Source organism: Cricetulus griseus, chromosome X, assembly GCF_003668045.3.
Source record: "Cricetulus griseus strain 17A/GY chromosome X, alternate assembly CriGri-PICRH-1.0, whole genome shotgun sequence".
Lineage (NCBI taxonomy): Eukaryota > Metazoa > Chordata > Mammalia > Rodentia > Cricetidae > Cricetulus > Cricetulus griseus.
The window spans coordinates 109,045,535-109,059,261 of NC_048604.1; the positions used below are offsets into that span (position 1 = coordinate 109,045,535).

The 13,727-nt window shown below is 43.7% G+C and overlaps 1 protein-coding gene across 6 annotated transcripts in view; it reads left to right on the forward strand.

Moving 5' to 3' along the window:
* Fam104b (family with sequence similarity 104 member B) overlaps positions 1-13,727 on the forward strand; it is a 122,773-nt gene that overhangs the window by 5,445 nt on the left and 103,601 nt on the right. For all 6 annotated transcript variants that reach the window (XR_003488220.2, XR_003488221.2, XR_003488219.2 and 3 more), the window contains exon 2: positions 6,914-7,116. The gene's annotated coding sequence lies outside the window, so the exon portion shown is untranslated. The remainder of the gene's footprint in view (positions 1-6,913; positions 7,117-13,727) is intronic.

Sequence of the window (13,727 nt, forward strand, 5' to 3'; positions counted from 1 at the left end):
GGTCTTTATCTCTTACAGCTTTTAATAGCCTTTCTTTTGTTCTGTACGTTTAGTGTTTTGAATATATGTGTCAGGGTGACTTTCTTTTCTGGTCCTGTCTATTTGGTGTTCTGTATGCTTCTTGTACTTTGATGGGCATTTCTTCTGTAGGTTAGGGTTTTTTCTGTGATTTTGTTGAAAATATTTTCTGTGCCTTTGACCTGGGTTTCTTTTCTCTATTCCTAATCTTTTTAGATTTATTATTTTCATAGTGTCCCAGATTTCCTGTATATCTTGTGTCAGGAGTTTTTTACATTCAACATTTTCTTTGACCCATGTACACATTTCTTCTATTTTTTTCAACACCTCAGAGTCTCTCTTCCATCTTATGTTGGCAAAGCTTGCCTGTGTAGTTCCTGTTTGAGTTACTAATTTATAGTTTCCAAATTTCCCTCAGTTTGGGTTTTCTTTATTGATTCTATTTCCACTTTCAGATCTTGCGTAGTTTTATTCATTCCCTTCCACTTTTGTGTGTGTGTCTTTCTGCATTTCCTTAAGGAATTAATTCATTTCCTCTATTATATTCCTAAAGTCTGTTTTTAGATTTTTTTTCTTGTAGTTCAACTATGCTTGAATATTCAGGGCCTGCTGTGGTAGGTTGCTGGACTCTAGTGGAGACATACTGTCCTGGCTGTTATTGATTGTGTTTTTATGCTGCAGTCTAGGCATCTGGGATTGGGGAGATTGTAGTTCTAGGTGCTGATATCTGGGCATGTCTTTGTTGGGTGGGTGTTTTCTTCCTTGGTTTTGTTTCCTCTCTGGTTCTTGGGAGAGTGTGCTGGGTGTGTGTTGCCTGCTAGGAAAATCTTCTGGGGTCCTGATAGTTGTGAGCACTAAGGGTTCTATGTAAAATGTGTTTCTGGGTATTGGTACCTAAGACTTAGGAATAGGGATGGGCTGGGTGTGGTGGAAGATCTTCTCAAGAGAGAGGAAATCAGGGTGCTCCACCAGTATCTGTTAAGTTAGTCCCCTAAGAGTGAGGGCAGAGAGTGAGGAGAGGCCACAGCCGAAGATGTGATACAGAGCTATGCTGAGACTGGGGGAATTGGTCCTAGGGAGTGCCTGCTGGAGTTGGAGGCTGGGATCAAGCAATGAGTGGTGGAAGGGAGGTTTTGAGGGGAAGATCTGTGTCATCCACTGGAGATGAGGGCAGGATGGGGAGGGAGGGTGCAGCAGGTGGTCTGCTGCAGAGCCGGGGATGAGACTGGGGGATTGGATTTGCAGGAACAGAAGAAGATGTAAAGGTTACCCTAAATGCTTCCCTAATGGGAGTTGTGTTTTTAAATAGTGTGTTAATTTCACCAACCACATATTTTGTACATAGTTTAAAAATAAAATATTATATTTTTACTTAGCAGGGAAGGGACCATGATCAAGAAAGTCTATCACCCTCTACTGACCCTCTAATTTCTCTAAAGACAGGAAACTCAACTATACATTCTGTGCTAATAGGGGCTTGCATTCACACTCCTCCAAAAGTGAAACATTACCATATAATGATGAAGGTATTAAAAAGATTATTTTGAAGCCGGGCGGTGGCGCATGCCTTTAATTCCAGCTCTTGGGGGGCAGAAGCAGGCAGATCTCTGTGAGTTTGAGACCAACCTGATCTACAAGAGCTAGTTCCAGGACAGCCTCCAAAGCCACAGAGAAACCCTGTCTCCAAAAACCAAAAAAAAAAAAAAAAAAAAAAGATTATTTTCCTTTCCCTTTTGAGTTGTGGGCTAGTGCAATCCAAGAGACTTTTCTTGGTAGTGTTTCAGGATCTGAAGGTAAGTTCTTGTTTCTGAAGAAAATACAAACTTCAAATCCACGAGTTGGAGGAACTGAGCTCAGTGACCTGCAAACCTCCTCCCTAGGGCTGGCTCTCACAGTATCAGAAAGAGCTGCCATGGGAGAAAAGTAGTCACCACCCTACCTAGGTGTAAAGCCTATAGAGTACAACGATGGTCAGCGTGGCAAGATATGCCCAAAGGTGCAGTAGTGGCACTTATGTCGGGGGTAACAAAATACCACCCAATTGGACTTAAGACTCACTCAGTAGGAGGGATTTCATGCCTGGTACCATCGAACTACCCAGGGCTGATGAAGCCATGGAACATAGGGGAGAACCTACTACTGCTATGGAATGATCCGTCTGTACACTGTGTGAAGGTATGTCGATATGACTGGTTTAATAAACAAGCTGACTGGCCAATAGCTGGGTAGGGTAAAGTTAGGTGGGAAAACCAAACTGAGAATGATGGGATGAGGAAGGGTGGAGTCAGAGGAGTTGCCAGCCAGACGGAGAACAAGTCAGACACACAACATGGGATAGAGGTAAAAGCCATAGATTAATAGAAATTAGTTAAGTTGTAAGAGCTAGTTAGTAACAAACCTGAGCTGTTTGCTGAGCATTTATAATTAATGTAAGCCTCAGTGTTTATCGAGAGTGGCTGCAGGACAGGAAAACTCCACTTAAATACTACTGCCACTTTCCTAGACTAGTATAATATTTAACTTCAGTCTCAAGATTTATCTGTATATTCACAGAAAAATGTAGACCTCGCTCCTCATCGAAGACACTTTTACAGCAGATGAAAACTATTACAAAGATCTATAGTCAAAATGCAGAGAACAAATGACAGGGGGGTGCCCAGCCCCAACTGATGCATCTACAACACAACCCCTATACCTAAGACCCAGGGATCATCTTGGAAGAGGAAACAGATGGAGTGTAAGAGCCAGAGTAGCAGGGAGTCTGCTGTGAGATAGTGCCTTGTACATATGACAAGGAAACTGCACCCACAAAACCTCAATACTATGATCACCTGAACAAAGACACACCAATTGGCATGTCAGTGTGAAAGGGGGAAATCTCACAAGGCCCCACATTTAGATGGAGAGCTACAAGAAACTTAATGACTGCCAAGAGAAGGAGAATCAGTCTTCCCCATTGATGAGTTCCCACAGGCAAATTGTTTATCCAATACCAAATGGTCATTTCTAAAAACATACATTTGAGCAACACTGAGTGAACTCGGTAGACTGCGTATACGTGTGTATGTATGTAGCAATAGTAAAGGAAAAATGGTCATGAATTCAAAAGGGGACACAGGTAGAGTTGGCTGGAGAAGGGAGAACGGTATAAATACAGAATCATCAAAAAATGAATAAAAGTTAAAAATTAAATTAAATTCCTCTGTTCACGGGTACCCTGCACCCTAAACTTTTAGGTGTTTCTTATTTGCTTCTCCCACTGCCTTCGCCCATTCCCTCTTGTTGGTCCTCTCTCTTTCTCCAAATAGTGTTCGATTTGCTTTCCTGGTGGGTCTGTGTTCCATTATCCGCTCCTTCCCTCTCCCCCACCCTTTACACATGTTGCTTTCATGGACCCCCCTTTATACTTTCTCGTGTGTGTGTGTGTGTGTGTGTGTGTGTGTGTGTGTGTGTGTGTGTGTGTGTGTGTGTGTGTATTTAAATCCAATTTGAACATAGGAGAGAAAATGTGGTATTTGTCTTTCTGTGTCTGACTTACTTTGCTTAACATGATTTATCATCTCCAGTCTAATCCATTTTCCACAGCTCAGTAAAATTCCATTTTGTGTGTGTGTGGCACATTTCATTTTTAATTAATTTTTGTTTACATACCAATCCCAGTTCCCTCTCCCTCCTGTCCTCCCATTTCCCCCACCATCTCCCATTCCATCCCATCCCATGCCCATCCACTCCTCGGGAGGGTGAGGCCCCCCATGGGGGCTCATCCAAGTCTGTCACATCATTTGGGGCAGGACCTAGCACCCCATCCCCCACCCCCGGCCCCGTGTATCTGGACTGAAATAGTAACCCTCCATAGGGAATGGGCTCCCAAAGCCCATTTGGTGTGGCACATTTTGATTGCCTGCTCATCTTTTGGTGAACAGCTAGGCTGATTCCATTTTCTCTGCTACTGTGAATAGCGCAGACATGGATGGACTAGTGTCTCTGTCACATGGTGTGTACCATGAGTGTGTAAATGTGTGTGTTTGTTGCCTTTGATCCCTTTAGAGTATACAGCCTATAGTGGTATATCTGGATAGTGTAGTAGTTCTACTTGTAGCATTCGGAGGAACATCAAGCTGCTTTCTATTGTGTTTAGACTAATTTACACCATCAATATATATTCTTTTTCCATACAGACTTGCCAGCATTGTTTTCTTAGTCGTTCTAACCAGACAGTCATAATCTGTATTTTCTTGCATTTTTCTCTTGTGGTTTTGAATGTTGTTCCTTTGTATTTTTGAAAGATTGAATATAGCAAGTCCTGGAGAGGCTCTTCTCTGGCCATGTCTGTGTTTGGGTGCCTAATTCTTATCGATTTGAGAATTCCATTGAGTGTATTGCCTGTCCCTTTAGACTTTATCTCAGCTGCTTCTATCTCAGATTCTTAGACTTCTTACATTGATCATATTTTGATGTTTGTGGATGATGTAGCCATACTTACTCATAGGTTGTTTTGTTTTGGGTATTTTTGTTTTGTTTGTTTTTTTTTACAGTTCTGGAGAGTGAACCTAGGGCCCCCGTATATACTATGCAAGCCATTTCCTACTGAGCTATAGCTTCCTCGTTTGTTTTTTTTTTTTTTAGGGTTTTTGTTTTATTTTGTTTGGGTCAAGTCACATTGTACTTCAAGCTGGCCTGTAACTGTAATAATCCAACCACAGCCTCCAGAGTATTGGGATTACCTGACAAATTTTTTCTACTTTATTGGTACCTGAATGTAGATACCCTACTTCCATCTCTTAAAACAATTTTTCTGGTCAGTCAACTTGATCAGTGGTGATGCTTTTCCCTGTATTTACTGTTTGATTCATTGGTTGGTTTGTTTGTCTTTTCATTTCCAACATTTTTCCAACTCTCAATTTCCTTGAATTTCTGGTTCATGTTGCTAAGTGGTTTTTGTTTGTTTGTTTGTCTGTCCATCTTACCGACTTTCTTATCCATTTTGTAGGTTTTCTTGTCGGTGTTGATGGCTTTCTTCCAACTGGAGGTTGAGACACTTGTTCTTAGCCCTGGTGGTATTCCAGGAGAGCACCATGGAGCCCTTAGAGACTCTTTGTGATTACACTTGTGGGTTAAATAACATCCACACTGCAATAACATTAACCATAAACCCATATATATAAACCATAATTTCATAAATGCAGGACAAATTGGAAAAAGTAGAATTTACAAAGAAGAGAAAATAGACGTAGCTTGAGTGTCTCAGTGGGCCTATAAGAAAAATTGCCAATTGAAAAGCAAAGAAGTTTGTACATAGGCAAATAAGCAGAACCGTGATTTATTCCATCCTCAGTTACAGGCTGGTCCAGACAAAGCAGGGGCAGGAAGGGGGCGGGGGGGGGGAGAGAGAAAGGAAAAAAAAAAAAAACCTTAGTTGAAAGAGGGAAAAGAAGGCACCACACAGTTCTTTGAAACGCAAAGGACCGGGGAAAGAGTTTTTTTTAAACACAAAGGGCGGGGGAGGAGGCGTACTTAGTCGCTGCCCTGTACAACACTGCCATCTAATGGCCAGAAAAAACTGAAAATTGCGTGTATACTAAGGAAACTGGCTTTTAGGCATAAAGCCCTGAAAACTAAAGCGGCAGGAGCCAAACAAGATAAAAGGACACTTTGGGACCCCGGGAAAGGAGACAGTGATCTTTAACCTCCAGAACAGCTAATGCACGGATCGAAAGTGTGGAGACGCCGGCAGTAGTTCAGCATGTCACCTGCCCCACACCCTAAGCTACATGTAAAAACTTGTAGAGACGACAAAAGCACAAGCAAAAGGCAGGAAAGTGCCCATAACCTTATCGGGGACCTCGGCGCCAACCCGCCACCTGCCAATCCAACTAAGTGCTTGCCGTGTCTGTCCTTTGTGTCCCGAACCGGCTGCTATTGCTCTAACTCCGAGGGCGGGACTGAGGAAGGCAGCCTTGCCCGGGCAGGTTCCCTGGACGCACTTAGTGCCTATAAGCGTGTATTCTGTAGTCCCTCTAATTTATTCCGTCTGGCTCCCCGAATCCTCCCTTCTGGTGGTGACTGGAAGAACTTAAGAAAATGGTGCTTTTCTTTGGGTGTCGGTAAATTTAGGTTTCTGTGACCAGTAGATGGCACTGCGGTCTCGGGAAAGTGCTTTGCTCTCCGTTCTCTCCCGCCCTTCGCGCTTTAAAAAAATGGAATGATGGTTTCTTTTTTTCTATTGAAATGATCTTTGCTTCCTTCTTCCCAGCTTGAGTTAGGCCTGCTAGAATCTAATGATTGTGTTTTATCTTTGTGAACTCTTTCCTGCCCCAAATCCACCACCTGTGCTTTACATTGATTTTTTCCAGCAGTTGGGTGGTCTGGGCACTCCACCTCCTCAGATTTGGGCTTCTGTGAAATGCCTTTGTCAATCTTTCCTCAACTTGTGCTTTGTTCTAGGGACAATTTTATTAAGTTATTTCAAAGTAGGTTTCACATCACCTCTTCACATTTCTACAGAAGCATATTGATGGAAATTCTTACATTCCCATTACTGCATGGTCGCCGTTAATTATATTTCATTAAAATTTCACCTTTTTTTCATTTATACCGGTACATTGAAAATACATGGACATCAGTATTTGCACCATTGCTCTATCATAATTTTGAAATCATTGCACTGAATTCCATTGACATATAATTACGATGTGCAATTTTAAATTTTTCATATACTCTGTTTTATGTTTCCTTGTCCTAATAGTCATTTTTTAAAAAGAGTGGACATTTTTTCCTCTAATGTGACAAAATTGTTTAATAACTGATATGAAAAACAGAAATAAACCTTAATACTCCATCTCAATGTCAGATATCTTTGCTTAACTCGTTCATTTTTTTTTAATTTGTTTTCTAGAATACCAACAGAATAGTGCCTAACAATCTCTCTCCCTTGTTAACGAGCTTTGGTGTGGAGATGGCCCAGTTGGTAAAATTCTTTGTGTGGAGATGGCCCAGTTGGTAAAATTCTTTGTGTGAACATGAGGACCTAAGTCCCGATTTCCAGTGCATACACATGGAAAAGCCTGGCATTGCAGCTTGTGTACAAAGTTCGCCAAGGTATGTGCTGCTGAGGGAAAGGCTTTTGCTGTTTATAGGAGGGAGAATGCAGCCAGAGAAGAGTCCAGAGCATGGCCCGCAAACTGGACAGGGCCATGAGGACTTAGGGAGCACAAGAGGAGGACCAAAAGAGGACCAAGAGAGCCACGGCCAAAATGGCAGGGTTAGGGGGCCAACAGACTCTTTGGTGTGCTACTAGGCAACACAGATAGCCATCTGTGAGTTTCTTTTGGACCTGACAGCATGAATCCCTAGCCCTAGAGCTTTTGTGGAGACAAAAGACTCCTGGGATTTTTCTGGCCTGTGAGTCTCAGGTTTAGTTAGAGACCCTGTCTCAAATAATAAGGTGGAGAAACACCAGGCATTGACGTCCATATATGCTAACACACACCCTCATGCCCATGATCCAGGAAAGTCAGGACAGAAACTTCAGGCAGGCAGAAACTGATGCAGAAGCCATGAGGGTGGGGTGGGGGTGGGGCGGTTGCGGCTTACTGGCTGGTTCTTCTTGGCTTGCTCAGTCTGCTTTCTTATAGAACCCAGGAGCACCAGCCAGGAATGGCACCACCCACCATGGGTTGGGCCCTCCTCCCCCATCAAATCATTAAATAAAAGAAAAAATGCCCTCCAGGCTTGCCTACTGCTCAGCCATACTGGAGGCATTTTTTCAGTTGAAGTTCCCTCCTTTCCGATTATTCTAGCTTGTGTTCAGTTAACATAAAACTAGCCTGCACAAAGACTGCATTTGCATTTGGAGGGTTTCAATTTCATGGGATTGGATAAGGAAGGAGGGTTTTGTTCTGTTTGTTTTGATTTGGGTTTTTGTTGTTGTTGCCTTTTTTTCTGAGACATGGTCTTTTGCAAACCAGGCAGGCTTCAAATTCACTTTGTAGACAGGGGTTGGTTGGCCTTGATCCTCTAGCCTTCACTATTTTTTCTTTCTCCCTCCCACTGCCCCCCCACCCCCAGACTGAGTTTCTCTGGCTGTCCTAGAACGCTCTTTGTAGAGCAGGCAGACCTTGAACTTGCCTCTGCCTCCTGACTGCTGGGATTAAAGGTTGCACCACCCTTGCTCTGCTGTCTATTATGATTTTTTAAAAGTTGAGGAGGGCTGCAAAACTTGTAAAGGCTCTGTCATGTTCTGTGTATTTGTGGGGTTCCTCTGCAATATGAATTTCTGATGTTCATTGAGGTGTAATGAATGGGAAAGGATTTGCTACATTCTTCACATTTTTAGGGCTTTTCTGGTATGAATTTTCCAGCGGAGGAAACTTTAAATGATTTGCTACATTCTATGCATACTTAGAGTTTCTCACTGGTATGTATTCGTTACTGTTTTAGTAAACAAGGTAAAAAATAATTTTTAAAAAAACCAACTTGGCCATAGACTGTACCTTTGTGAAGTGTCTCACCAGGGTAAGTTATCTGATGTTGATTGACATGTAAGAACTGTAGGGGCATTGCCATGCCCTTTGCAGTTGTAGGGGTGCCCTTTTGTTTATATGGCAACTAGCTCTTGTTTCTTTATTTCTCATGGCATTTTTTTTCTTTGCTCCAGAAATGTGACGAGGTGGGGCTGGAGATGTAGCTCAGTTGTTAGCGCTATGCAGTGAGTTTGAGGCCAGCCTGGACTATGTGAGAATCTCCAAAATAAAGAAATCAAATGATATAATTAGTTAAATAAAATAAAGAAATAGAAATATGTCCAAGTATTATAAGGCCCAGGTAGGCAAGGTTTCTGGAATTCTCTAACACTATCTTCCTAAAAATTCCATTGATCAGGGTCCAGGCCCACCCCACGACCCTCCACCCCACCCTACCCCCACATACCTATTCCTTTTTAGAAAGAAATGACCTCATCCTTGAGTGACATCAGTTCCAATATGAGGAAACTCTTTTTCAGAATCTCATTTCACCGCCATTGTCTCCAGTGAACACCAGTGAGGCCCAGTCCTTAGCATTCTAGGGGTCCTTGGCATCCTGCCTAAGGATTCCGCCTCCACCTGAAGTTCCTAGGGAGACAGACTCCAGGAGAGATATTTCATGAATTGTTCACATGTGATAGACAAAACCCATTTCTTGGCTGCCACAATGTCCTGGTGTCTCCTTTGGGCATCTCCCGATGCTGGCCCATCACAGGTTGACAGCAGCTGTGACAGAACCACCTCACACTCACTCCTGCATGGATGAATAATCCAACCCAGAGCATACACAGCAATTCAAGTAGCTATAGGATAGACCTTCTAGGCCCATTTGATACTTACCTGTGAGCCCTAAATAGCACATTAGAATTATTTTAAAAGTGTATCTCGGGCCTGTGGTCCTACTGCAGCCAGAGTCTATGGTGATGTCCATGGCTCCAGTTGCCATAGAGAGCTATGCAAATTCCTGGGGCCTGGGCTGCCAGTTGGGGATGTGTTGGTGTCCAGGGTTATTTTGGTGTCTCAGGGCCCCAATGCTGTTGGGGTCATGCTAATCTGGGTGGCCTGTGCTGTCACCTGGGACAATGGTGACATCCAGACCCCAGCAGCAGCCAAGGACCATGTCTAGGTCTGTGGTCCTACTGCAGCCATGGTCTGTGCTGAAGTCTGTGGCCTATGTTACAACCAGGAGCCACACCACAACCTGGGGTCTGGGCTACAACTAGTGGCCATGTTGGAGTCTGGGGCCATGCTGCCGCTGGAGCCATACAGATCTGAGTGGCCTGTGCTGCCACCTAGGACCATGGTGTCATCTAGTCCTAGGCTGCTGCTGAGGGTCATGTCTGGGTCTGTGGCACTATAGCAGCCATGGGCTGGGTTGATGCCTGTGGCTTCTGTTGCCACTGCAGGCCATGTGGATATCTGGGGTCAGGTTAGTCACTGGAGTTCATGTTGGCATCAAAGGGCCATGCTGCAGCTAGGGTCATACATACCCGAGGGGGCCTGTGCTTCCAACTGATGCCATGCTCATGTCTGGGCCAGAGCTGCAGCTGAGGGCCATGTCTGGGTATGTGGCCATACATCAGTCAGGGCCTAATCAAACAGCATGGCCATTCAATCTAAACTAACTTTAAAACTAACAAATACTTTTCATTGGATCAGATATACCGAGCCATGATGGAACCTCCCGCAGAGTTAGGGTTGGAAAAGGGTATTGTTTTTGTCTTTTCAAGAGAATGAAGGCATCCAGGTAAGGATTCTGAAGACCACTGGGCAAATGAGACATCTGAAGAAAAAGGACAAATCATTCAGTCAAAAAATGTCCAAAGAAAAGGAGTGAATAGGACTATTAGTAAATCATATCTCCAACAGGATAGAGTTTCATAAATCTTCCCAAATGTTTGTTTCTGCTTTTCTCTACAGACATATAATGCAAATGGACTCTCTGTAGTCCCAGTCCAATAAAAAATTAAGGTTGGATTTGGAGTTAGCGAATGGCTCTCTCCTTCTCTAAACCCAAGCATGCTTCTTTTTTTTTTCAATCAGAATTTTAAGTTTTTTATTAGTGTATATTCATTGTACAAAGAGATAGGCTTTATAAGACATTTCCATTCCAGTGTAGCATGTGTGTTGTCCACATTCACCACATTTCAGGATCTTTAATTATTCACTTCAGGTTTTCCTGGTCTTCACTGAATGGAGACAGAGTGTCTTCCTAGGGCATGGGGAGGGTTGTGAAGATTGATTTCATATTCAAACATCACTGAGATATGGTGTATCCATTTAGTTGGTGTGACTGGGAGGGTGTGTGTTGACTGTAGTCTGTCCCAAGAAGATCCATTTCAGTAAAACCAAAAAGGCAGAGAGAACCCTCCCCTTTCCTGGGGAAAACCATCTCATCCTAAACAGACATATGTGCTTCTGTGCATACACCAATACCCCCCCCACCCCCAGGTTCCCAGGTCTTCTGTGCTCACACCAGTGCCCCCTCCCCCAGGTTCCCAGGTCTTCTGTGCTCACACCAGTGTCCCCTCCCCCAGGTTCTCAGGTCTTCTGTGCTCACACCAGTGCCCCCTCCCCCAGGTTCTCAGGTCTTCTGTGCTCACACTACTGCTCCCCTCCCCAGGTTCTCAGGTCCTCTGTGCTCACACCAATGCCCCCTCTCACAGGTTTTCAGCTCTTCATTCTCCAACTGAGTTCTGACCTGGGTTTTTACAATATCTCAGTTTTTAGATGGTATACTGTGGGCTTTTCTTTTTTTCTGTTTGTTCTTTTATTATTATTATTATTATTATTATTATTATTATTATTAATTCAAGTTAGGGAACAGGCTTGTTTCACATGTAATTCCCCTCTCCCTCTCCCTCCCCTCACCCCCATTCCTTCTCCCCCACCTCCAACCTACCCCCCACCCCATCCACCCACCACTCCCCAGGCAGGGTAGGGCCCCCAACAGGGGCTCCACATAGTCCACCAAATCTTCCTGTGCTGGGCCTAGGCCCCTCCCCATGTGTCCAGAGACAGAGTGCATCCCTTCAAGTGGGATGGGCTCTCGAAGTCACACACACACACCGGGGCAAAACGCCAGTCCACCTCCGGAGACTCCCAGGAGTGCAGGGGCCTCCCCATTGGCATCCATGATCAGGGGGCTGGATCAGTCCCGTACTGGCCTCCCAAAGAGCATCTAGGGTCGATATGCTTTCCCTTTTTCAGACCAACTGTTTATGTGGGTTTCTCCAACCTGGTACAGACCCCTTCGTTCTTCATTCCTCCCTCTCTTCAACTAGGTTCCAGATTTCAGCTCAGTGTATTTCTGTGGATGTCTGTCTCTGCTTCCATCAGCCACTGGATGAGGACTCTAGGATAGCATAGAGAGTAGTCATCAATCTCATTCTAGGGGAAGGGCTTCTAGGCCATCCTCTCCTCCACTGCCCGGACTGTCAGATCGTGTCATCCTTGTAGGTCTCTGGAGATCTTCCTAGTTCCAGATCTCTTCTCGGACCTATAGTGGCTCCCTCTGATATGGTATCTCTCATCCTGCTCTCTCTCCTCTATTCTTCCCACAACTCAATATCTCTGCCCCTCCATTTCCTCTCGTCTACTCCTCTTCTCATGCTCTTATTGTAGCAGCTCCCTCCCCCCTACCATCATGCTCTCAATTAGCTCGGGAGTTCATGCCACTTCCCATTCCTGGGGTCTATTTATCCCTTAGAGTCATTCATGATTTCTAGTTTCTTTGGTGAAGAGGATTATATGCTGGTAAACCTTTGCTCTCTATCTAAAAATCATATATGATTGAGTACATAACATGTTTGTCTTTTTGTGATTGGGTTACCTCACTCAGGATGGTTTCTTCTAGTTCCATCCATTTGCCTGCGAATTTCAAGATTCCATTGCTTTTTTCTGCTGAGTAGTACTCCATTGTATAAATGTACCACATTTTCTCTTTCCATTCTTCAGTTGAGGGGCATCTAGGTTGTTTCCAGGTTCTGGCTATTACAAACAATGCTGCTATGAACATGGTTGAACATATGTCCTTGTTGTATGAACATGCCCTATTTGGGTATATACCCAAGAGAGGAATGGCTGGATCTTGAGGTAGACAGATTCCCATTTTTCTGAGCAACCGCCATACTGATTTCCAGAATGATCTTACAAGTTCACACTCCCACCAGCAATGGAGGAGTGTTCCTTCTTCTCCGCATCCTCTCCAGCATAGGTTGTCATTGGTATTTTTGATTTTAGCCATTCTGACAGGTGTGAGGTGGTATCTCAGAGTTGTTTTGAGTTGCATTTCTCTGATGGCCAAGGATTTTGAGCACTTTCTTAAGTGTCTTTCAGCCATTTCAGATTCCTCTGTTGAAAAATCTCTGTTTAGTTCTGCACCCCACTTTTTAATTTCATTGTATGGTGTTTTGGTGGCTAGCTTCTTGAGCTCCTTGTATATTTTGGAAATCAGTCCTCTGTCAGATGTGGGGCTGGTGAAGATCTTTTCCCATTCTGTGGGTGGTCGTTTTGTCTTACTGACTGTGTCCTTTGCCTTACAGAAGCTTCTCAGTTTCAGGAGGTCCCATTTATTGATTGCAGACCTCAGTGTCTGTGCTTCTGGCGTGATGTTCAGGAATCGTTCTCCTGTGCCAATTTGTTCAAGGGTTATTCCCACTTTCTCTTCTAGAAGATTCAGTGTGGCTGGATTTATGGAGAGATCTTTGATCCATTTGCACTTAAGTTTCGTGCATGGTGACAGGTATGGATCAATCTGCAATCTTCTGCATGTCCGAATCCAATTGTGCCAGCACCATTTGTTGAAGATGCTATCTTTTTTCCATTGTATAGATTTAGCACCTTTGTCAAAAATAAGGTGTTCGTAGGTGCGTGGGTTAATATCTGGGTCTTCAATTCGATTCCATTGGTCTATCTGTCTATTCTTGTGCCAATACCAAGCTGTTTTCAGAACTATGGCTCTATAGTAGAGCTTGAAGTCAGGGATGGTGATGCCTCGAGAAGATCTTTTATTGTAAAGAGTTGTTTTGGCTATTCTGGGCTTTTTATTTTTCCGTATAAAGTTGAGTATTATTCTTTCAATGTCTGTGAAAAACTGTGTTGGGATTTTGATGGGGATTGTGTTGAATCTGTAGATTGCTTTTGGTAGGATTGCCATTTTTACTATGTTAATTCTACCTATCCAAG